The following is a 27,118-nucleotide window of genomic DNA, read 5'->3' on the forward strand; positions in this document are numbered from 1 at the left end:
TAACATTGTATCTATAAAAAAAGAATCTGATTTTTGGTTGTAGTTTTAAAGCTGGAAATCTATTGATAAAGGCTAAAATGAATGATCTTTTTTAAAACTGAAAATCTTATGGATGGAAATACATTTTTCTGTTAGAGAAAAATCAGTTAGTGAGGGTCTTATTTTCTGAAAACATGCTCAGAGAATTATTAAATTATTATTATTAAGTTATTCTTCTAGTAGGACTAATGAGTGTATGAGTGGAAGGAGGGGCGTGTCTTGTCATGAATTGGAATATATGAGTAAAACTGAGAATTTTATTACTATTCAGTTTCCTTCAGGACTACTTAATAGCACTTAAAACAAATAATATTCTCTTTAATTATTGGCTATGGAATTTAACTATTTCTGCAAATATAATCACCCCACTTGACAACCCACAAGTTACCAGGAGAATGAAACATGGGCAATCCCATTTTGTCTATGTATCAATCTATTGCTCTTTACCAACCTGTAACTATTTAGATTGTTTGGACTATTAAAATCAACATGATATATAAGAGCAATAGCACCATGAGGGATGCTCCCAATATCTCCCTTGAAATTTCAACAAATTCAACAACTAGAGACAGAGAAAAAAAACTCAGGAGCATCTGAAATACACACACACACACACACACACACCAGACAAAGGTATGGTTGGGTGAAAAGGTGGCTGAATATATAATCTAGTTAAAAGGAAGTAAGATGAATAACAGAGTATTTCACTTTCCTCACTGATCTGAAGAAGGGCCACTTTCCTCTGGAACTGAGAGAAGCAGAGGATCTAGGCAGAGGGAAGAAGCTGGGTTAGGGTGAATGACCAAGCAAAGGAGAGAGTGTACCAGCTTGGCCTGAGACTGCCAACGTGGGGTGACCATGGGTGGCAGGCTCTGACAAAGTTTGCTGTTGTGGGGTGCCCACGGAAGCTGGTGAGGGCACTAGTGGCTTTGTGCACTCCTGGGTCCTCGATTGCGGGCGGTGTGTGAGTGGCTCCACTGGCACCTCTGGCGTGGGCGCACACTCATGGGCTGGAGGGCTTAACCCAATATTATCAGTGGTGGACTTCAGCACTGGCTGTAGCCAGCATTTTTTGTGTGGTCCCAGCTCCCTGACCAACAGCACAGGAAGTGCACAAGGGCTGGGATCCCTAGGCCATGACCTGTCAGGTTGGGGTGCCTCTGCGAGCCAATACAGGTTTCAAAGCGCATTCCTGTATTCCCGACTCTGACTGAGATCACAGGTACTGTGCAACTAAGTGGGTAGGAGCAGACCTCCATGTGTACTGCGGAAGTCGTGGGGGCTGGGCATGCACATGGCTTGCTGCGGGCTACCAAACAGGGCACAAGAGAGAAGCCTGTGGAGAATAGACCCGTGGAGAGCTGAGGCGTACTAGACATGCCTGGGGGGCCTTAGAAAGGTGCCTGATCTGCAATCAGCTCCCAGCCCTCGGCAGGCTGAGATGTGCTAGACCTGTCCACTGGCCCTTAGAAAGGCGTTGGATCTGCAGTAGGCTCCTAGTAATGCCTGCTCTCATTGGTGGCTCTGGTTGGCACAGTCTTACCTAGAACTGTGCTTTGAGCGGTACTGGACCTGGATGCTCTTAGAGACTCTTGCTCTGCTAGCAGTGGCTGGGATGAACCTCACAGCTAAGTCTGTAGGCTGCTAGCTCAGGTGGGAGAGACCTGGGGAGAGTCACCTGGAAAACTAACTAAAACTCCCATTTTCAGAGCCTCCAAGCCCTAACAAGCTCCACCTACTAACGGGACTGAGGCCCAGCCTATGTCATTGCCATAGCAACACAACAGCAAACCTCACCTTTGCTCAAAAGACCCACAGGGGCAAAACCTGTAGTACAGTGCCACCTGCTGAAAAAAAAAGAAGCTACCTCTCAAAACCAGGAAAAAATTATATTTTTTAAAAACTTTTTTTTTTCTTTTTCTGCTTTGGTCATTTTATTTTCTTTCCTTTTTATTATTTCCTTTTCCTTTTGAACTTTATTATCCATAGTTGTTACATTTTTTATTCTTGTTCATTTTTATGAGGGTTATATTTCAAAAACCTTAAATATTTTTCTTTTTTTCTTTTTTTCTCTCATTCAATTGTCATTTATCAATAAATTATTTTATTTTGTATTCATATTTTTCTGTGTGGCATTTTTGCATGTTTTTGACTTAATTTTTTCTCTTTTTATCATTTTTCCTTAGTTCTGGCTCCCTGTTCTCTGGAGTTTTTGTTCCATTTACCATTATAGGATTTTCATTTTTTTACTGTATCTTTTCAATTTTCATTTTATCTTTTGTAATTATCTCTTATTAGTGTTATTAACAATATCACTCTCAAATGCCATTAACAAAAAGGAAATCAAATATCATGGATACGAAAGACAGAGATGTAGCTCAAATTGATGATGGAAAAACTCTAGAAAAATATTTTAATTGCTTAGAAGCCTTGGAGTTAAATGACAGAGAATTAAAAATTGAGGTCCTAATAATACTCAGAGAAATATAAGAAAGTACAGAAAGGCAATTTAGAGAGCTCAAAAAAACAATTCAATGAAAAAAAAGAATACATCACCAAGGAAATTGAAACTATAAAAGGGAACCAAACAGAGATGAAAAACTCAATACATGAACTGCTAAATGAGGTAACAAGCTTAGCTAATAGAACAGGCCAGACAGAGGAGAGAATTAGTGACATAGAAGACAGGCAACTAGAAATACTACAGAGAGAAAAGGAGAGAGATTCACAAATTTTAAAAAATGAGAAAGCCCTACAGGAATTTTCTGACTTTATCAGAAAGAGCAACATAAAAATAATGGGTATATCAGAAGGAGAAGAGAGAGAAAATGGAATGGAGAACATATTCAAGCAAATAATCAATGATAAATTCCCAAACCTGTGGAAAGAATTAGAGCCTTGAATCCAAGAAGCAAATAGAACACCGAGTTACCTTAACCCAAACAGACCTACTCCAAGAAACATCATAATGAAATTATCACAAACCAGTGACAAAGAAAAAATCCTCAAGGCAGCCAGGGAAAAGAATACAACATATAAAGGAAGGCCCATTAGATTATCATCAGATTTCTCAGCAGAAATTCTACAAGCCAGAAGAGAGTGGACCCCAATATTTAAAGTACTGAAAAAGAGGAACTTCCAGCCAAGAATACTATATCCATCAAAGCTATCCTTCAAATACAAAGGGGAAATAAAAACATTCACATATATAGAAAAGATGAGGGAATTTACCACCAGAAAATGCCCACTTCAGGAAATGCTAAAGGGGGTTATCCAACCTGATACAAAGAACAAAACAAAACAAAATTACAAGTAAAAGCTCCAACAAGATCACAGTAAAAACAAGATTAATCTGTGACAACAAAAACAAAAAAGAGGAGAGGACAAAGATTAATAGTAGCAAAGGAGAATGGAGTACAGAAGTACTCATGAGATAATGTACTACAATGAATATGATATATATATTTTTTATTACCTAATATTAACCACCCCTGAGAAAAACACTACAGCAACACAAGGCTTAAAAAAAGGAAGAAATAGAGGAAAGAAGTATGGAATACAACCAAACAAAAACAAATGACAGAAAAACAAAACAGTAGAACCAAACAAGATACAGAGCTATCAGAAAGCAGTATATAAAATGGCAATAGAAAACCCTCAAGTGTCAAAAATTACATTAAATGTAGAAGGATTGAACTCACCAATAAAAAGACAAGAGTAGAAGAGTGGATCAAAAAAGAAAATTCAACTGTATGCTGCCTTCAAGAAACACATCTAAGCTACAAGGATAAAAACAAATTCAAAGTGAAAGGTTGGAAAATGATTCTCCAAGCATATAACATCCAAAGAAAAGCAGGTGTAACCATACTTACATATAACAATACTGTCTACGAGACAGCAAAAATAATCAGAGACAAAAATGGTCATTTCATAATGATAAAGGGGACATTGAATCAAGAAGATATAACACTTCATATATATATATATATATATATATATATATATATATATATATATACCAAACCAAGGAGCACCAAAGTATATAGACAGCTACTACCTGATTTAAAAATAAAAACTGACAAAAGTACAATCATATTTAGAGACTACAATACACCACTGATGGTTCTAGATCGTTCATCCAAACAGAAAATCAATAAAGAAATATGGGCCATAAACAAAACACTAGAACAATTAGATATGATAGACATCTACAGGACATTTCATCCCAAAACACCAGAGTATACATTTTTCTCCAGTGTACATGGAACATTCTTAAGAATTGACCACATGTTGGGCCACAAAGCTAACATCAACAAATTCAGAAAGATTGAAATTATACCAAGTATATTCTCTGACCATAATGTTTTGAAACTAGAATTCAACTGCAAAAGAGAAGTAAACAAATCCACAAAAATGTGGAAATTAAAAAACATACTTCTAAAAACTGAGTGGGTCAAAGAAGAAATAAAAGCAGAGATCAAAAGATACATAGAGACAAATGAAACTGACAATACAACATACCAGAATCTCTGGGATGCAGCAAAAGCAGTAATAAGAGGGAAGTTCATATCACTAAGGCCTGTATGTACAAACAAGAGAGAGTCCAAGTAAACAACTTAACATCACATTTTTTTTTTTGTATTTTTCTGAAGCTGGAAACGGGGAGAGACAGTCAGACAGACTCCCGCATGCACCCGACCAGGATCCACCCGGCACGCCCACCAGGGGCTACGCTCTGCCCACCAGGGGGGCGATGCTCTGCCCCTCCGGGGCATCACTCTGCCGCAACCAGAGCCACTCTAGCGCCTGGGGCAGAGGCCAAGGAGCCATCCCTAGCACCTGGGCCATCTTTGCTTCAATGGAGCCTTGCTGCAGGAGGGGAAGAGAGAGACAGAGAGGAAGGAGGGGGGGGTGGAGAAGCAAATGGGCGCTTCTCCTATGTGCGCTGGCTGGGAATCGAACCCGGGTCCCCCGCACACCAGGCTGACGCTCTACCGCTGAGCCAACCTGCCAGGGCCAACATCACATCTTAAGGAATTAGAAAAAGAAGAACAAAGCTAACCCAAAACCAGCAGAAGAAAGGAAATAATAAGTCAGAGAAGATATAAATAAAATAGCAGAAAAACTATAGTAAATGTCAATAAAACAAGGAGCTGGTTCTTTGAAAAGATCAACAAAATTGACAAACCTTTGGCAAGACTCACTAAGGAAAAAAGAGAAAGGACTCATATACAAATATTGATCGACTTACAACCTATGCAACTTACGACCATTTAACTTTATGACCACAATTGCTAGCCACAACTTCTCTACATCTGCCAGCACAAGCATTGCCCAGCTGGGTATACGACAGTGCGGACCAGCTTCCTGCAGCACTACCATCTCCCCATGCACCATTTCAACTGTTATCCCAGACTCAGTACAGCAATTTGTGTTTTGTGTCTTCGATATTTTTCATCAAACCCCTCCCGAGATGTCTACCAAGAGGAAATTGTCTTTGAAATATTAAACCAGTTGTACTGGTAATGCAGTGTTTTACTTAAACCTGATAAATGTAAAAATAAGAAGCAAAATGGTGTAGAGATGATACAAATGGCATAAAATGAACAAAGAAAATTATGATATATAACAATAATGAAAGAAAATTATGATAAAATATGAATTAAAGATTTTTATAACATTATTTCGCAGCACTGTACATATAGCCTACTCAACTTACAACCAGTCTGTCGGAACCAATATTGGTCATAAGTCGAGCACTAGCTGTAACCAACGTCCAAAATGAAAGAGGAGAAATCACCACAGATATCATAGATATACAAAGAAGTATTGTATTTTTGTAGAATACTACAAAAAAACTATATGCCACCAAATTTAACAATCTAAAAGAAATGGATAAATTCCCAGAAAAATACAATTTTCCTAGACTGAGTCATGAAAAAGTAGATAGCCTAAAAGACCCATAAGCAGGCAGGAAATAGAAACAACTATCAAAAACATCCAAAAAAATAAAAGTCCAGGTCCAGATGGCTATATACCAGTTAATTCTATCAAACATTCAAAGAAGACTTGGTTCCTATTCTACTCAAAGCATTCCAAAAAATTGAAGAAGAAACAATACTTCCAAACACATTTTTTGAGGCCAACATAACCCTCATACCAAAACCTGGCAAGGACAACACAAAAAAAGAAAACTACAGACCAGCATTTCTAATGAATACAGATACTAAAATCTTAAACAAAATACTAGCAAATCAAACACAACAACACAATAAAGAAATAATTCATCATGATGAAGTGGGATTCATCCTGGAATCACAAAGATGGTTCAACATATGTAAAACAGTTACTGTAATACACCATATCAACAAAACAAAGAACAAAAAATATGTGATCCTATCAATAGATGCAGATGTCTCAGTACAGCCCAAGCTCTACGTCTATCAGGCATCCCTGAATTGACTTCCCCGTGCAGTGGGACACTCCTGCTTATCAGCAGGGCTGGCAGCCTCTTCAAGACTACTCTTGAGGCAGCTATGAGGATGCTACTGACAAGTGCCGACACTAACTGCCATTGAAAGAAAGACATGACCAAGAAACACAGAGTTAGTTACAGTAATCACACAGGCAATTTATTACTCACAAATCCTTTTGGCGTGCCTGGGTGCAGCTTAAGGAGGCCTCATCAGCGTGCTCCTCTCGGCTGTCTTTGGTTAGAGCTCAGAGTGATGTGGAGACAGTTCACATTCATGTTGGAGTTTGGGCGACCACTGCAGCAAGGGGGCCCTCATCTTAGTACCTTTTCTGGCTAATGCCTTCTAACAGGTGTCAGTCTACAGAATTTATCACCTCAAACGACCATTTTGGGAGTTCCTCACAGGGAACTCCCTTTTATGTTAATCTACTGAAAAGTTTACATCAAACCACTTTTTAAGATGTTCTTATTTATGTTAACTTACGAAGTTATGACACCAAGCCACTTCTTATCTAGGTATACCTTCACACACACACTTACTGGACCCTGCTCGAAAGTCAGAGTCTGTTTATCACATTACAGAGTTATGACACCAAGCCACTTCTTATCTACATATAACTTCACACACATACTAACTGAGCCCTACTTGAAAGTCAGAGTCTGTTTATCACATTACAGAGTTATGACACCAAGCCACTTCTTATCTACATATAACTTCACACACATACTAACTGAGCCCTACTTGAAAGTCAGAGTCTGTTTATCACATTGGCACCCATTATATTAATTCCTATCCAAATGGCATAACTTTATTTAATTTTAATAATTATTTTAATATAATTTTTTGTATTTTTCTGAATTTGGAAATGGGGAGGCAGTCAGACAGACTCTCGCATGCACCCAACCAGGATCCACCCGGCATGCCCACCAGGGGGTGATGCTCTGCCCATCTGGGGCATTGCTCTGCTGCCCAGAGCCATTCTAGTACCTGAGGCAGAGGCCATAGAGCCACCCCCAGTGCCCGGGCCAACTTTGCTCCAATGGGGCCCTGGCTGTGGGAGGAGAAGAGAGAGACAGAGAGGAAGGAGAGGAGGGGTGTGGAGAAGCAGATGGGCGCTTCTCCTGTGTGTCCTGGCCAGGAATCGAACCCAGGACTCCTGCACAGCAGGCCGATGCTCTACCATTGAGCCAACCGGCCAGGGCTTTTAATATAATTTTAATTACTTTTATATATCTTCCTTTTTTTGTTTTTTACATTTCTATATATTTGACTACTATAACATTATATTATTACAACAGCAGAAAAGGCATTCGATAAAATACAACATCATTTAAACACTCAACAAAATGGGTATAGAGGAAAATTTCTCGAACATAATAAAGGCTATTTATGACAAACCACAGCTAACATCATATTAAATGGCAAAAAACTGAAGACTTTTTCTCTAAAATCAGGAACAAGACAAGGCTGCCCACTCTCTCCACTCTTATTCAATGTAGTGCTGGAAGTTCTAGCCAGAACAATCAGACAAGAGAAAGAAATAAAAGGCATTTATATTGGGAAAGAAGAAGTAAAGTTTTCACTTTTTGCAGATGATATGATCCTGTACATCAAAAACCCCAAAGATTCCACAAAAAGACTATTAGAAACAATAGACCAGTACAGTAAGGTCACAGGATACAAAATTAATATACAGAAGTTTATTGCCCTCCTATATGCCAACAATGAAAAATCAGAAAATGAACTAAAAAAGATAATCTCTTTTACGGTTGCAACAACAAAAAATAAAATATCTAGTAATAAAATAACAAAGAATGTAAAGGACCTATATAATGAAAACTACAAGGCATTGTTAAGGGAAATCAAAAAAGATAGAATGAAATGGAAAAATATTCCTTGTTCTTGAATAAGAAGAATAAATATAGTCAAAATGACCATATTATCCAAAGCAATATACAAATTTAATGCAATTCCCATCAAAATTCCAATGTCATTTTTTAAAGAAATGGAACAAAAAATTATCAGGTTTATATGGAACTATAAAAAAACCCAAATAGCCAAAGTAATCCTAAGAAAAAAGAACGAAGCTGGGGGCATTACAATAACTGACTTCAAATTATATTATAGAGCCATGATATTCAAAAGAGCATGGTACTGACAGAAAAATAAATACTCTGCCTGACCTGTGGTGGCGCAGTGGATAAGCGTTGACCTGGAAATGCTGAGGTCGCTGGTTCAAAACCCTGGGCTTGCCTGGTCAAGGCACATATGGGAGTTGATGCTTCCAGCTCCTCCCCCTTTTCTCTGTCTCTCCCTCCTCTCTCTCCCCTTTGTCTCTCTCTCTCTCCTCTCTAAAAATGAATAAATAATTAAAATACTTAAAAAAAAGAAGGCATCATTATCTAAAAAAAAAAAAAGAAAAGAAAAAAGAAAAAGAAAAATAAACACTCAGACCAATGAAACAGAATAAAAGAGAGCTCAGAAATAAAACCACATGTATATGGTCAAATCCTCTTTGATAAAGGAGCCAAAAACACACAATGGAAAAAAGAAAGCCTCTTCAATAAAGGATGCTGGGAAAACTGGAGAGCCACATGCAAAAGAATGAAACTTGACTATAGTTTGTCCCCTTGTATGAAAATTAATTCAAAATGAATCAAAAACCTAAATATAAAACCTGAAACAATAAATTACATAGAAAAAAACATAGGTACAAACTCATGAATCTTGGCCATGAAGAGCATTTTAGAATTTGACTCCAAAGGCAATGGAATTGAAGGCAAAGATAAATAAATGGAACTACATCAGACTGAGAAGCTTTTGCACAGCAAAAGAAACTGACAACAAAACAAACAGGCAACCAAATGGAAGATGATATTTTCAAATAACAGGTCAGATAAGGCCTAATATCCAAAATATACAAAGAACTCATAAAACTCAACAACAAACAAGCAAACAATCCAATAAAAAATGGGAAGACGATATGAACAGACACTTCTCCAGGAAGAAATACAAATGGCCAATAGATATATGAAAAGATGCTCATCTTCACTAGCTATTAGAGAAATGCAAATCAAAACTACAATGAGCCTGACCAGGTGGTGGCACAGTGGATAGAGCCTCAAACTGGGATGCGGAGGACCCACGTTTGAGACCCTAAGGTCGCCAGCTTGAGCGTGGGTTCATCTGGTTTGAGCAAAAGCTCACCAGCTTGGACCCAAGGTCGCAGGCTTGAGCAAGGGGTTACTTGGTCTGCTGAAGGCCCACAGTCAAGGCACATATGAGAAAGCAATCAATGAACAACTAAGGTGTCGCAATGCGCAATGAAAAACTAATTATTGATGCTACTCATCTCTTCATTCCTGTCTGTCTGTCCCTGTCTATCCCTCTCTCTGACTCTCTGTCTCTGTAAAAAAACAAAAAAACAAACTACAATGAGATACCACCTCACACCTGTTAGACTGGCTATTATCAACAAGACAGACATTAAAAGTGTTGGAGAGGCTGTGGAGAAAAAGGAACCCTCATTCACTGTTGGTGGGTATGTAAAGTAGTACAACCATTATGGAAGAAAGTATGGTGGTTCCTCAAAAAATTAAGAATAGAACTACCATATGACCCAGCAATCCCTCTACTGGGCATATACCCCCAAAACTCAAAATCATTGGTACGTAAAGATACATGCAGCCCCATGTTCATCACAGCATTGTTCACAGTGGCCAAGACATGGAAACAACCAAAAGCCCTTCAGTAGAAGATTGGACAAAGATGTGGTACATATATATGTGGTTCTACTCAGTCATAAGAAATGTGACATAGTATCCTTTATGATAACTGATGGACCTTGATAACATTGTGCTGAGTGAAATAAGTAAATCAGAAAAAACTAAGAACTGTATGATTCCATACATAGATGGGACACAAAATTGAAACTCATAGACATAGATGAGAGTACAGTGGTTACCAGGGTGAGGGAAAGGGAAGAGAGGGAAGGAAGGGAGAAGAGGGAGGGACATAAAGGAAACCAAATAAAAGGTGATGGAGGGCAATTTGACTTTGGGTGATGGGTATACAACATAATCAAATGTCAAAATGATCTGGAGATGTTTTCTCTGAATCTATGTACTCTAATGGATCAATGTAACCCCATTAAAATTAATTGTCAAGAAAAAATCAACATACATGGTCATCTTAGCACTATAATGTGATTGAAATGAGTTTATAGAGTTTTGAACTTTATCTCTGCAGGTTACTTAGTCATGTCCTGAAATGTTCATATAATATTCACTTGCTCATCATTAAGAAACAATAAATATTTAGTACATATCCTTATTGACTAGAAATAACATCTATGAAGATGTTGAGGACCTGCAATTAGGCTTTATCTTCAATAGGAGCTGCCCACCCCTCACATACGTGTGTAGGCACATGTCAGTTAAAGAGAGAATTTGAGATGAAACACTTGAAACAAAGGAACTACCAGTTGAAGTGTAAACACATTTAGGAAATACAAATAGCATTGTTCCAGTTTTTAAAAATGACATTGAGCACTTAGAAAAAAATGAGTAAGTGGGAAATGAATAGTTTATACTTCAAAGAAGCCCTGACAATTGTAAAGAGTGGTTATCACACAAACAAACAAACCAAATCCAGCAGTAGAAAAGCACTATGATACATTGAATCCCAGTGTTTCCTCTTAGTGTTTTTGGTTTTATTCTCTTAGAGCCTAGCAATATTTATTTTGCTTAAAAAAGTAAAGTTTACTATAAATAAAGAATAAGAGAAAAGGTGCCCACTAATCCCTATCTACAGAATTAATAAAGTTAGTATTCTTGCAGACATTTGTTATATAAATATATACACAAACATATAAACAAACATATACATTATATAACAGACATCCTTTCAGCCTAATAGGCTGTTGGCTAAAAGCCTTCTGAGATTGCCTGAATAATCTACAAATGCAAGTAAGGCCCCATTTCCTGCAGTGCAGTGTGGACAGACTTCTCAGCAGACTTTATTTTAAGCAAGGTGCAGCCAGGTAGAGGAGTGGAGGGTGGTGAAGGGGTAGAGAGACTGTAGCAGAAACAGCATCAGGGATTAAGTGACAAAGGGTTTTTGGTTTTGTTTTTATTTTTTCTTTCAAGTATACTCATATACTTTTTAAATATTGTTGCTTATCTATTTCTGCTTTTTTGCTTACTAACCTTAATACAGCTTGTATAACTTTATTGTTAATATACATGAAGCTCTTCTTCTCTCACACCACTGCTTAATATATTCCATTTGCCTTAATGGACCAAAATTTATTTTCACTTTCTCTTTTTTGGTAATCATTTCATTATTCCTGGCTTTTTGTTATTGAATACAGCTCTGGGAGGGATTTGTCTGTTTCCATATGAATATATAGTTATAGCTGTTTACCAACTCATTCTTCTATGTGTGTAGAATAAATTCTAATGTAGGATTTGGCTGCCATGGAGTATGCAACAGTTTAAATTCTTTTAGGTATGAAGAATGCCATTTCTGTATGCACTTGCCAACACCGGATTGTACTAATGTTGGTTGATTTTATACATAAATATTTTAGTGTTGCTTTATAATTCTTAATGAATAACTTTGCTTTTGCTAATTGACAATTTGCTTTTTTTAAATCCATTTCTCCTATAGGTTGTCTGTTTCATTGATTTGTAAAACTATTTTATACCTTGTTTATATTAGACATTTGATTCTAAATTTTGTTGTTGTTTGATTTTAAACCTCAACATTTTACTATAAATTTTGTGATACATTATACATTTATGTTTAGATATGTCCTCTCCACTTAAGTATTATAGGAACATTTTCTATTTTCATAGTACTTAATTGGTTTCTTGGTTAATTCTTGGATTTTTAATCTTGTTTCTTTATTGTAGTATGTGTAAAAAGGCTTTACTTTGGCTAGTACACTTGAAGCATTTAGAAAATACCTGGGACATTGGAAGCTCTCAGGGAATTGTTTTTAATTTTACTTATCTTTGGGATTAGGTTAAATTGTAACACCTTGGAGTACCCACACTGTGTATACTGCCTCCACTGGAAGAAGGGCTATATAATAGAACAGTGACTGAAAATAAGCACCTAGATTCTAGATCTTTTTCTGCCAGTTGCTAGTTAACTAGTAACTCTGCTAAAGTAACTTAATATTCTAGGCTTCACTGTTCTGACCAAGAAGCTCAGAATCTCAAACTTTTTGCAAGTGCTGGTTATATGAGGGGTTTATTTATTTTAAGAATAAGTGAAATAAGTTATAGAAATGCTGAGTTAAAGAAAGATAAACATGCATGTGTGTGTTTGTGTGTGTGTGTGTGAGAGGGAGAGAGACAGAGACAGAGAGAATTTTTACCACAGGGCTTCTCAAAGCCATTACAATTTCATGTGTTGTGAATCTACATGCATTATACAATATTTTCTAAATGTATCTAATCACATATTTTTTTTTACTTCAGAGAATTTCACAAAAATATTAATTTGTGAAAGTCTGGATTATATGATTCCTGAGTCCCCTCTCTTCCCTAATGTTCTACAAATATCAGATATTCTGAGGCTAAGCCATGCTATGATATGAGATTTTGAATTCTCAAGTTATTCTACAGAGTACACACTATTAATACCTAGTTTAAAAAATTACTATGTTTACTGCAATGGCTCCATGTACTCAGGTATTAGTTGATAGTGTTAATTACTTCCATTATCAAATGCCAATGAAGGTGATGAGCATACAGATACCTAAGACCAGGTGTCTTTTTTTGAACCCCGAGTAACCCTATTTTGTTGACTCTGTTCGTGTGAAAGATGCAAATTTTGTTTTTGCAAGATGCTAAAAAGATCAAATCTGTTGCTTTTTAAAAAAATTGCTTGTTTTGCAGTGTAAAAAGTATTTATGCTTTTGATAGCCTTTAAATTGGGACATATGTTGCTTCTCTGTCATATTTGTTTAAAATAATTCTGTGTTCAGAACTCTGTATTTAGTATGGCTTGTGTAGGTCGATTTACTGCATACATTTCTAAGGAAGTTTATTGGGGAAGAGTGTGCAATTTATTAAAATATTAGAGTCATTTAAAAAGTAAGTAAGCCATATGATAAAGTAAGCCATAAGAACCATTCTGTAGAGCTGGTCTGTGACTTAAGTATTTTAAGAAAGAATAAAAAAATCACCAAAGTAAATCTAAATAAATGAGTGCAGCAGGATGAACACTTGTTGATGTTAAAACTCTAGCAGGATTTTTAACATCTGTAGAGTGAAAAAGTGTACCATTGTTTTGGTGAATTCTCAAAGGAAGCTGAAGCAGTGCACTGGATGGACGAAATAGCTGTAGGACTGCAGCTCTTAATCTGCTGTGGGGTATGTCATTAATGACACACCATATGAGCCTTTGAAGGAATTCTTTACATATCTGTAACATACCTATTATCATTAAAGGGACTTAAATGTGCTTGCATTTAAAATAATCTACTCTGAAAGAAGAAACATGGAAACAGAAAAAAATAAATACATTTTAGCATCCTGATAGTATCAGGTAGCATTAGAAAAACTATAGAACTATAATGTATTTTGTTTTTTTGTTGTTTTTCTTTGTATTTTTTATATTTTTCTGAAGTTGGAAACGGGGAGGCTGTCAGACTCCCGCATGCGCCCTACCAGGATCCACCCGGCATGCTCACCAGGGGGCGATGCTCTGCCCATCTGGGGCGTCGCTCTGCTGCAACCAGAGCCATTCTAGCACCTGAGGCAGAGGCCACAGAGCCATCCTCAGCGCCCAGGCAAACTTTGCTCCAATGGAGTCTTGGCTGCAGGAAGGGAAGAGAGAGACAGAGAGGAAGGAGAGGGGGAGGGGTGGAGAAGCAGATGGGCGCTTAATCTGTGTGCCCTGGCTGGGAATCGAACCCAGGCAGGACTCCCACACACCAGGCGGATGCTCTACCACTGAGCTAACCAGCCAGGGCCAGAACTGTAATGTTTTTAAGTGATCTCCTTTTCATACTATATTTAGACATCATAATATGGCCTTTAAAACTATAGATTTACATGGAACCCGGTCATCCTACCCTCAAAGCTGAAGACTAAAAACAAATGTAAACTTGATCCTCACAACTGCCTATGAAGAACATATTTTGAAATCTGAGCAGTCTTAAGTGATTGACTTCAAACAATTGGCCAATCAGGTCTTCCATCTTTGCCCTAAATTTCTGACCATTGCAGTGACTGACTGAGTTCTTTCTATAAGTTCTTGTGAATTCTGATTCAGACCTCTGGGTTCTCTGCTATTTAATAATCTGTAGGGAATTTTAACTAACTTTCTAGTTTTTGATCACCAAAAGCAAGTATAATATGGAAAAATTAATATTTCCTTGTTAATATATATATTAATTATTCTAAACTGCTTTCTAGCCCACTAAAATGAAAGGAAAGGAGAAGTTTTCAGAAATCAGTAAAGAATAAATCAGCCTAGACCTTGGTGGACTGATTGGCTCACATAGTGTCATCAGTGGTCTGAACAAAGTCCACAAAACAGCCAGTACCCTATTCTGTGGCTTACACCTGTCCTTCAACAAAGCAACTTGCTGATGTATTGTACGGTGAATTGCACTAGCACATTTACATTAAAATATGACATGATATCAAAAGATTATGAGATTGTAAATCTTTGGCTTTCTGTCGGGGAAAAACTAAGGATAAGTGTCATGTTAAAAATCTTATTCTGTCATAATTATAAGTAAAGTAGTAATTGCAAATGACAGCTTAAAAAGGATAAAAAAAAACTATCTTGACACTTAAATGATATTGTTATCTATAGGCTTAGAAGTGTTACTTACAACAGGTATTGCTCTGTATTATTTTTTATGATTCATGTTTCATTATGAAGAAAGAACAGCATTCAAGTTGAATTTTATGTTCCTTGAAATGTATTTACCTAAGCTTAATATTGCTTCATCATCCTTTATACAATTGACATATTGTACTTTATTTTCATCTCTTTAATGTAAAATTTCTTAGGCCATTTTGCTAAAGTAAATCTTCTACAAATGGTATGTAGCTGGATTTTATACTATTATTTTGAAGAATCTCCATCTTCCAGAAGCAAGTTTAGAAGCTATGTACTCTATTTCTAGTCTTTTCAGATTTACTATTAACATGTTGAGTTAATAGAATTGTGGTAGATCAGTATCACTATGTTTCTCTCAAATAATATGAGATATGTAGGGTTTTCTAACCTTAACTAACCTTAAGTTATTATTTAGTTTTCTAGATTCCTTTTTTAAAACATCTCATATTAGTCAATGTCTGTTTTGGAATTATATGTTTATTTATTTTAATTAATAAATGGAATAATTTAATTGTTCATATTTGCTTTGTGTATCCTCTCCCTTCATTCTGAATTAAATTTTTTTCCTACTAAAGTATATCCTTTAGAAGTTTCTTAAGCGTGAGTCTGTATGTAAATGGTAACATATTTTTGTCTTTGAAAATGTTCTTAGTTAGCCTTCTTATTTTTGGTACTAGTTGTGCAGGGTATGGAAATCAAAATTGATAGGTTGAAAACTTATCATTTGGCACTATTAAGCAGTGATTTTCAACTACAGGTCAGATCTACAGACCAGTGCAGCCCAACAGAAATTTCATGGAAGTCCATGAAAGAATTAACCACCCTGATGTTGTATGAAGATTATAGAATCTATAATCATTGGGTCATTATCAATTTAAATATTAGTACGTAGCAAAAAAAATATTTAATAGATTAGAACCAATTACTTCAAGCAATAAACCTCTCACTCTTTTCTCAAATACAAACCTTTTCCATAGTACAAAATGTATAACATTCCCCATGTAAGATTTCTAATATATATTTCTTGTTCACATCTTTATATTAGAGGTTTTGAATGAAAAAAAGTCACAAACATACAACAGGGGAATACTAGTTTTATGTAATTCAGGTTGACTGAGTTTAGTAATCCAGAATAAGCCACCTGACAGTTCAAGATTATAATCTTCCTTTCATATTAATTTTTTGAAATCTTTCATTATTCTGTTATGTTATATGCTATATTTAAGAGTCTAGTAAAAAAACCTTTATTTATAAAACATTTCTTTAGAAATGTTTGCTATATTTAAATATGTACCTCTATCTATATATATGTACTGAATAGTACACCAGAGAAATGTAGAAAACAAATATTATGACTTGCATGATCACAAAATATTCTGACTTATGATTGAAATCTGCCTAAGGGAAGTAAAGTGAACTTTAAGAGGAAAATCTTGAGCATTTGTTCCACAACTCTGCAAAAACATTTTCACACTGAACCATTGAGCCAGAAATGTAAGCAAATAAAGAGATTGAGACCTGTCAACAAAGGAAATCAGCCTGTGAAGTGAAGACTTTCCACACAAGAGAATTGAATCAAGTATGCAGACTGGATTAAACCATTCCATAGGATGGAATTTTGGAATAAAGCTAAGATGTAAATGATTAAAATAAAATTATCCCTGTTTGTATGCACATGTTCCATTTACTTAACTGATAATCTAAGTTTGAAGAATACCTCATTGTTGAGTAACATATAATAATAGGCCAATAAAGTACAATAAAAGAGAATGTTTAATTAGTGCCATTACCATGTAGAAGTGTTGCAGATTATTTTGTACAATTATGTACATATACATATACAAATTTTGTTTTAACAGGCAAGGTCCTGTGTGGGGGAGTGGTTCCTTTAATGCTTCCAAGATGTATTATAAACCTCTTATTTGACAATAAAAATGTCCTATTGGTCCTATTTTCCATCTGGTCCTATTACATTGTTCCCACTTTATCTCTTAGTTATTCCCACATAAAACCTGCTTCGGCTACCATTTTTCCCATCCTGTTTCTTAAACTTTCTACCATCTTTTATCACCACGTGCTTATGAACCTTATGTACCCCCACACCCCTCCCCATATTAACTCTGGCAAAGTCTTCCCCCTTTTTCAGCATTTATCTGAGTCTTTTCAATTCTGTAAAGAGAACTTTGTGTTATATCTCTGCCACAAGGCCTTCCTTAACCTGTTCTGCCCAAAACTAGCACCCTTTTTTTCAAATCCTCATACCAATTAACTATAAAATTATATACAGGCATATATAGAGCTTATTATTCAATGAATTACTTAAGAACAGCTTTGTGATTCTGTTGCTGTTAAGAATGTTATGACATTTCTAAGTCATTTATACATTGTAGTTATTTTTACTGTTTACATCCTGAAAGGTTTCAATTCAAAATGCAATATTTAGAAATATATAAAGCATCTATTTAGCAATTTGTAACTTCTAAAGGTAGTAGCGTTGGCACAGAAAATCATTTGAATGGTACCTTTGACTGGACAATCTCAAAGACCTTGACAACACCTCACATTCTTTCTTACATATCTAGAATGGTGTTAAGAAATCATGTCGTCATTCTTTTATTCACTGGGCAAAATAGCAATGAACTATAAGATTTTTTTAAAAAAACTTTGACTATTACTTAGTGAAAGTACAAATAATGACCCTTAATTTATTACTTCTGTCTTTCCACAGAGATATAATTATCCCCAAATTGAGTTCATATTCATTGTATGCATTTTACCTTTATTAGATTATTAATTCATTACCTACAAAGATCAGATTGTATGTTAATGACATTGATAATTCTTAGTTTCTTTGTCTATACAAGTATGTGCTACAGAAACTACATAATTACATCCATTTTCAAGTTACTATAATGATATTAATCAGTAAACTCCATAGCACTAAGAGGACATTTGCCTGATTATGAAATAATTATATGTGAAAAGAACAATACTTTGCATCAATAGTTAGATTATTTTCTATTTATAGAAAATAATTTCATAAAAATAGCATTTACAGTTTTGTACATAAATGAGTTAATAAAATTCTAAATATTTGAGGATTTGCTGAAAAAAATTTTATCTGCTTTATTTAAAGAAAGACTTCTATGCAAACAAACTCACAGATAGATACATCAATATTTCTTAAACAGTCTCTTTATTTTTAAATCATAAATCATATCTCTTTAATAGTTCTGGAAACTTTATTGATGGGATGAGTATAATGTTTTACATAATGTTTGGCTGACAGTAATGTGGCAATTGGATTAAGAAACCAAATTCAAGCACAAATCCTTGGATGGCAACAAGAAACCCTGATCCATGATCTAATGCAAATAAAATAAAATCCTCTGCTAGTTTTATAAAATGGGGTTGCTTATAACTAATCATGACATTGAATTAGTCATAGTACAGTTTTTAGGAGAAAATAAGCTACTTTGGGCAGCAAAGTGTTGAAAATGAAGAATTTTATATAAAATATTAGCTACTTCTAGTAAGCAGTAATAAAAAACTTGAAAAATAATTTAGTAATTCAACTTTAAGATCATACTATTCAGTTGTTAAAAGGTCACTTGCCCTTGGCCTCATTTCAACTTAATTGGTACAGGTTAATCTTCTTTTCTGTTTTTCTTTCAATTTGAAATGAAACGTTAAGTTTCATTCCAAATTGGATCTCTGCTAGTACTCCTCATCCATCAAATCCTGTGACCTTGAAAGAAGACGGCAGCTCTCCTTCTCAGGAGAGAGTCAGAAAATGAGAATTAAAATAGGTCTTCTCAGTGGAGACCCACAGCAACATGTAATAAGACATGTAAAAAAAAGATCCTATCACTGCAGGTATTCTGTAATATTTCTCTAAGTAACATATGGAGTCAAAAGGAGAATTCATTTAAACTCAGAATAAAAAGAAATTATAAGAGATGTTAAATCTTTTAAAAACTCACCTGTGAAAAAATTTTAATGGAAGTCAACAATTTTATAATTTGTTTCTAAGCAACGCTAATTAAAATTGCCACACTTCAAAATGTGAATTATTTTTAACTGTGGCTCTCCAGAAAGAATCCCCCAAAAGAATAGTAATAATTTCAAAAGGTATGGGTAATGTTGTAATTTTTATTATTATAAAAATAACCTTTTTATTTAAAAAAGTGATATTTTTCAAGTAACCACAAGGTGGGCTGGTTTTATGATAAATTTAAAATTAGATGTATATATAATGAGTATTGCTATAGCAGTTATATTTATTATCTAAGAGTCAACATTACTTCACTGATTTCAGTGCATTGAGGAAAATTCCCATGACCCCACCCACTATGAAAAGTTTATGGAAATATCAGGTATAATGCTTCCTTTTAATTTTACAATAAGTAACCTGAATAAGAGTACATACAAATCACAAGTTAAATTCCCATATCTTTTCCAGAATTCTTCAAGAAAACAATATCAGAAATACAAATAAGTTTAATGAATTTACGACTGAAGTGTTTTGACATGATTCAGAACTACAGAGATTTTAGTCTGACTAAATAAAAAACATTCTTTATATTACTGTCATCTTATTTGATACCAACTTCTTGCAAGACCATTTGTAAATAAAAGACTACATACTACTGATATGTGTTTTCTATGCATTAAAATGCCCACATCTCAAAACTCAGTGCTATTGTCTACAAGTTGCTCCATTTTCAAAGAAAAACCAAACAGTCCTCTCTAAAAATGACTCAAGGTCCAGGGATATTGAATGCTCACCCATCGCAAAATTTTTATCTTTACTTTAATATTTAAGATCATTAGTCACATACACACTAAGTTATTACTAACAATAAACTTATCTATGAAAACAACTATATTCTTAAAATATACAAATAAAAGAATAGTAATTATAACATTTCATGATTTATTTGTTTTAAAAGACAATGTGTATTTTGAAATTATTTTTGGAAATTTTGTTAAACTGAGTTAACTCACAAAGACTCAGAGTTCTAATGTTACTGCTTTCAGGCTGATAGCCCTGGGAAAATTACTTAACCTTTTAAGTTTTAGTTTTATTATGGGTAAGCTTGTGGTATTTGAACCTACTCTTCATCAGGCTGTTATGAAGAGTAAATGAGAAATACTGCTGGTTAATATAAATAACTTGGTGTTAAATACATAAGTGCTCAATAAATATAATTTAAAATAGTTCCAGTTCTATTTTGACACCTGCATGGATTAACATAAAAATGTCTTATAAATTCATATACAGAGTATATATTATTAAATTTTGATGAAGAAAGCAGTGTATTGTGAACTACTTAAAGCCTCAGTAGAAATTTCAAAATAAATTTGAACACATGATGTAGTTGCACTGGCCAATTAAATGTAAATATCAGCCAGAGGAAATGTAAGAATGAAAAAAATTTGAAATCTTGATTTCATCCCAATGTATTCAATTAAAAAGAGAGCAAATAGAAAAACAATACAAGACCTTCAAACATCAGAATGGCTATCATCAATAAATCCACAAATGACAAGTGCTGACGAGGATGTGGAGAAAAGGGAACCCTCCTGCACTGCTGGTGGGAATGCAGACTGGTGCAGCCACTGTGGAATACAGTATGGAGATGCCTCAGAAATTTCAAAATGGATCTGCTTTATGACCCAGAGATTTCAGTTCTGAGGACTTATCTGAAGAAACCCAAAATACTAATTCAAAAGAATAAACACACCCTGAGTTCACTGCAGCTTAATTCCTCATAGCCAAGCTATGGAAGTGACCCAAGGGCCCATCAGTAGGCAAGTTAATAATAAAAAAAAAAAATCTGTGGTAAGTATATTCAATGGAATATTAATATTACTTGGTCATAAAAGCAAGTTAAATCTTACCATTTGCAGAAGCATGGATGGACCTGCAGATTATTATGTTCAGTCAAATAAGTCAATCAGAAAGACAAATATCACATGATTTCACTAATATAAGAATCTGGGAAACAAAATAAATGAACAAAGAAAATTGAAACAGACTCACAGACACAGAAAGAGAAGTGGTGGTAACCAGAGAAGAGGAATGTTGAGGAACTGGGTGGAGATAGGAGGGGACTTAGAGGGACAGGTGAAAAGGTGAAGGCATGAAGAAGTACAAATTGTTAGTTACAGAATAATCATGGGGATGTCAAGTACAGCGTAGGGGGTGTAGTCATTAATATGGTAATAACTATGTATGTTGTCAGACTGGTACTAGATGTATCAGGGTGATCACTTAGTAAGTTGTATAATCATTGTGCTATATACCTGAAACTAATGTAATATTGCATGTCAACTGTAATTGAAAAATAAATAAATAAATAAATAAATAATCTTTCATCTAGCAGAGATTACTATGATAATGAAAGAAAGGAGAGTAGAGGAGGGAAATGATGAACATTATAAACCAGAATTAAGGATATAATAACAAAAATATAAGTAACTACATTTATTGAGCAATTATACTATTCTCTGAAATTATGCTAAATTATGTTAAGTGTCTTACCCATATTAGCTTATTTAAAGCCTTCCAGTATACTGCCTTTATTTCAGGATATAAAAATCTTTAGATATTTATATTATACTTCTCCAGGGGAATTATTGTTTTTAATTGAAGTATATTTGACATATAATATTGTGCAAACTTAAGGTATACAACATGTTAATTTGATACATTTGTATGATATATTGAAGTTGCCATGGCAGAAATAATTAGCACTTCCATCATATCACATAATTATCCTTTATTTAGTGTTTGGTAAATTAAATTCTAGTCTCAGTAAGTTTGATGAGTATAATATTGTCTATAGTCACTATACTGTGCATTAGATTCCTAGGGTTTATTTACTACTCATTACAAGTTTGTACCCTTACATTTAGTATCTGTCCTATCCCCTTACCCCCATCACTAGACAACTACCATTTTACTCTGTTTTTACAAGTTTGGCTTTTTCAAGTATTCACATATAAGTGATATCATATAGTATTCATCTTTATCTTACCTATCTCACTTAGCATAATGTGCTCAAGGTCCATCCATGTTGTTACAAATGGCAAGATGTCTTTTGTTCTTATGGCTGAATAACATCTTACTCTGAAAGTTTTTATAAAATTTATTAGGGTAACATTGATTTATAACATATGTTTCAGCTCTACAATTCTATTATACATCGTTTGCATATTGCATTGTGTGTTTACCACTCAAAGTTTAATCTCCTTCCTTCATCATAAATTTGATTCCCTTTGCTCTTTTTATTTTTTCTCACCTCCTTTCCCTCTGATATCTACTATACTATAGTCTATATCTATGAATTTGTTTATTTTGTTTGTTTCTTTGTTGCTTTCCTCTTATACCCCACATATGTATGAAATCATGTGTTTCTTGTCATTTTCTGTCAGATTTATTTCACTTGTCATGATACTCTCAAGATCTATCCATGTTGTTGCAAATGGCAGTATTTCATCCTTTCTCATGACTGAGTAGTATTCCATTGTATATATGTACCACATCTTCTTTATCCAATCATCCATTGAAAAGCATCTATGTCCTGGCTACCATGAATGTCTTCAGTGAACATAGGGATACATAAATCTTCACAAAAATATATTTTTAACTTTGGAGGATAGATACACATAAGAGGGATTGCTGAATTGTGGTAGTTTTATTTTTAATTTTCTGAGGAACCTCTATATTTTTTTTATAGTGACTGTACCAATTTACATTGCCAACAACAGTGTACAAGGGGTTTTTTTCTTCACATTCTCTTCAACTCTTATTTCTCATCTTATTGATAATAGCAATCTAAAGGATATGAGGTGATATCTCAATGTAGTTTTTATTTTCATTCTCCTTATAGCTAGTGAGGTTGAACACCTACATATACATATACATATACACACATTTATATATGTGTGGTTATTTGTATATCTTTTTGAGAAAGGGTCAGTTCAGGTCCTCTGCCCGTTTTTAATCAGATTGTTTATTTTTTGTTGATGAGTTGTATGAGTTCTTTATATATTTTTGGTATTAGCCTCTTATCATAGATATTATTTACAAAAAATCTTTTCCCATTTGGTTAGTTGTTTTTTTGGTTTGTTGATGGTTTCTTTTGCTGTGCAGAAGCTTTTTTAGTTTGATGAGTACCTTTTATTTATTTGTGCTTGTACTTCCCTTGTCTTTGGAGTCAACTTTATAAAAACCTCTCTGATACCAATGTTCATAAATTATTACCTATGTTTTTCCTAAATATTTTATTGTTTCCATTCTTATATTCAAGTCTATAATCCATTTTGAGTTAACTTTTGTATATGGTGGCAGCTAGCAGTGGTTTCATTCTTTTGCATGTTGCTTTCCAATTTTCCCTACACCATTTATGAATAGTCTTTCCTTTCTCCAATATAAGGTTTTGACTTGTCAGATATTAGTTGCCCATATGTGTGTGAGTTTATTTCTAAACTCTCAATTATACATTAGTCTGTGTGCCTATTTTTATTCCAATACCATACTTGTTGACTGTTGTAGCTTTGTAGTATAATTTAAAATCAGGGGCTGTAGTTCCTCAGTATTTGTTCTTTTTTCTCAGGATTACTTTGTTTATATATTGGGACTGTTGTGATTTCATACAGATTTCATAATTTTTTTAATGTCATTGAAATTTTAATTGGGATTGCATTAAATCTGTATAATGCTTTAGGCAATATGGACATTTTAACTATGCTGATTCTTACAATCCATGAACACAGAATATTTTTCTATATCTTTGTCTTCTTTAATTACTCTCAACAATGTCTTGTAGTTTTTAGTGTATAGGTTCTATAATTCCTTTGTTAAGTTTATTCTTTGTTATTTATACTTTTTATTGCTATTTCAAATGGGATTATTTTCATTTCTTTTTTCCTGATATTTTACTGTTTGATATAAGAATACAGTAAATTTTGTACATTGATTTTGTATACTTTCATTTTACTGCATATTTTAATGTTTCTAATAGTATTTTTGGTGAAGTCCTTAGGTTGTTTTTATATGCAGAATTATGTCATCTGAAAACAGTAGCAGTTTTAGTTCTTTATTCTCAATTTGGATCCCATTTATTTCTTTTTCTTGCCCCATTACTCTGGCTACCACTTAAAGTACTATGTTGAATAACCATGGTTAGAGTAGGCATTCTGGTCTTCTTTCTGATCTTAAAGGAAAACCTATCAAATGTTTACCACTGAGTAGGATATTAGCTGAAGGTTTGTCATCTATGGCCTTTATTATGCTGAAGTACTTTCCTTCTATATACATTATGAGTGTTAATCATAAATGGATGTTGTATCTTGTCAAATAATTTTTTGCATTTATTGATGTGATCATATGGTTTTTATGTTTTATTTTGTTAATGTGGTGTATTTGTGTATGTTTAACTATCCTTGCATCCCTGGAATGAACCCCACTTGATTGTGATGTGTTACCTTTTTAATGTATTGTTGCATTTTATTTGTTAGTGTATTGTTTAGGCTTTTTGTATCTATGTGTACAGATATCGTTCTTTAATTTTTTGTGTCTGTGTTCTTCCCTGCCAGGTTTTAGTATCACGGTAATGTTGGCCTCATAAAATAAATTAGGAAGTATTCCCACTTCCTCAATTTCATGGAAGAGTGTGAGAAGGATTAGTATTAAATCTTCTTTTAATATTTGGTAGAATTTTCCAGTGAAACTACCTGGTCCAAGACTTTGGTTTTTGCAGAGGTTTTTGATTACTGTTTTAATTTCCTTACTAGTGATTAGTCAGTCTATTTAAGTTTCCCAATTTTTCATGGTTCAGTCTAAGAATGTAATATATTTCTAAGAATTTGTTTATTTCTTTTAGGTTATCTATCAAATTTGGTAGCATATAGCCATTCACAGTATTCTTGTATAATTCTTTGTATATCTGTGGTGTCCACTGTAACTTCTCCTCTCTCAATTCCAATTTTATTTATTTGAGTTTTTTTTCTTTTTCCTTTGTACATCCAGTCAGATGTTTTTTGATTTTATTTATCTTTTCAAAACACCAGGCCTTTGTTTTATTAATTATTTGGTTGGCTGTTTGTTCTCTATTTTGTTTAATTCCACTCTATTTTTTTTTTCTTCTATTGACTTTAGGCTTTTTTTGTTCTTCTAGTTCTTTAAGGTGAGATGTTAGCTTGTTTAACTGAGAGTTTCTTTGTTTCTTGAGATAACCTGTAATGCTATAAAATTTCTTTTCAGAACTGCTTTTTCTGTAGTCCAAAAATTTTGTTTGTTGTATTGTCACTTTCATTTGCCTCTATATATCCATTGATCTCTTTTTTAATTTCTTCCTTCACCAGGGAGTTGTTAAGTAGCATGTTGTTTAATCTCCACATATTCATGCTTTTTCCAGGGTTTTGTTGTTTTTTCTTTCAGTTAATTTTCAGTTTCATAGTGTTGAGATTGAATAATATGATTGGTATGATTTTACTCTTAAATTTATTGAAACTAATTTAGTACCCCAACATATGGTCTATCCTTGAGAGTGTTCCATGTGTACCTTAGAAGAATGTTTAATCTGTTGTTCTGATATACAACACTCCGTAAATATCAATTATGTCCATTTAATCTAATGTGTCACTTAAGGCTGATATTTCCTTATTTATTTTGTGTAAGGATGATCTATTTATTGCTGTCAATGAGGCATTTAGCTCTCTAACTCTAATTGTATGTTTGTCAATTGCAACCTTTAAGGTCTGTTAGAAATTGTTTTATATATTTTGGTGCTCTCAGGTTGGGTGCATATATATTTATAAGTGTTATGTCTTATTGATGTGTCTTCCCTTTTATCATTGTAAGGTGTCTTTGTTTCTTGTTACATTTTTTATCATGAAATCTATTTTTTTATATATAAGTATGGCTAGACCCACTTTTCTCTGAATGTCATCTCCATAGAATATCATCTTCTACCCCTTCACTTTGAGTCTGTTCGTCTTTGAGCTAAAATGGTTCTCCTGAAGGCAGCATCTAGTTGTGTCTTGTTTTTTAATTCATCTCACTACTCTGCTGAGTACAATTCTCTATTAGTTAAATTAGTCTTCACTGTCTTTGAGTTTATTTTCTGGAGACTTTTTGTTTTATTTCTAAACTACCCTGTTACTTTGGTTATTGCTGATACTTAATGGGTAATTTCTCTACCAAGGTATTTTTAGGAATTGAAATCTTTTTATAAGTACTGTGTTGCTTTTAATCATTTTGCAATTGATTAATAGAAGTCTTTATTTTGTTTTCATGTAGATGGTAATATCGCACAAGTTTATGTTTTCTCTCGCAGCAATACAACTGATAGCATGTATGTTGCCTCTATGACTGGGGTGACAGTCTCAAAGTACCACCCCTGTGGTTGGATGTGTCAGGTCTGGGGCTCTTGGCCTGCAAGTTTCTGGTGCTGTTACCCTGAAACTAGAGACAGCAAGCCATGATGTACTACCTGAGGTGTCCCAGCTGCCTTTACTGGGTTTCACCATGATAAGGCTTCAGAAGGGAAGTGAGTTCATGAATCTGCAGCTTTGTTTTTCCACGGGGCCACCCACAATGAGTACAGGCCACTCAGGATGGAGTGTTGCTTCTGCCCCTTTGTTTTTTTCCCTGTAAGGGTTGTAAATGGAAACCTCACCCTGGGCATCCGCTGGAGCCAGGAAGGCTATGGGAGGGTGAGGGG

The 27,118-nt window shown here is 34.4% G+C and overlaps 1 protein-coding gene and 1 non-coding gene across 3 annotated transcripts in view; one reads left to right on the top strand and one right to left on the bottom strand.

Moving 5' to 3' along the window:
- The window catches only part of NKAIN2 (sodium/potassium transporting ATPase interacting 2), a 1,024,603-nt gene that overhangs the window by 665,502 nt on the left and 331,983 nt on the right, over positions 1 to 27,118 (top strand). The window lies entirely within an intron of this gene.
- Positions 7,642 to 7,717, bottom strand: TRNAS-GCU (transfer RNA serine (anticodon GCU)). Its single transcript has one exon. It is a non-coding gene; the product is annotated as a tRNA-Ser (tRNA).

The sequence above is a fragment of the Saccopteryx bilineata genome, chromosome 12 (genome assembly GCF_036850765.1).
Source record: "Saccopteryx bilineata isolate mSacBil1 chromosome 12, mSacBil1_pri_phased_curated, whole genome shotgun sequence".
In the NCBI taxonomy this organism is placed as follows: domain Eukaryota; kingdom Metazoa; phylum Chordata; class Mammalia; order Chiroptera; family Emballonuridae; genus Saccopteryx; species Saccopteryx bilineata.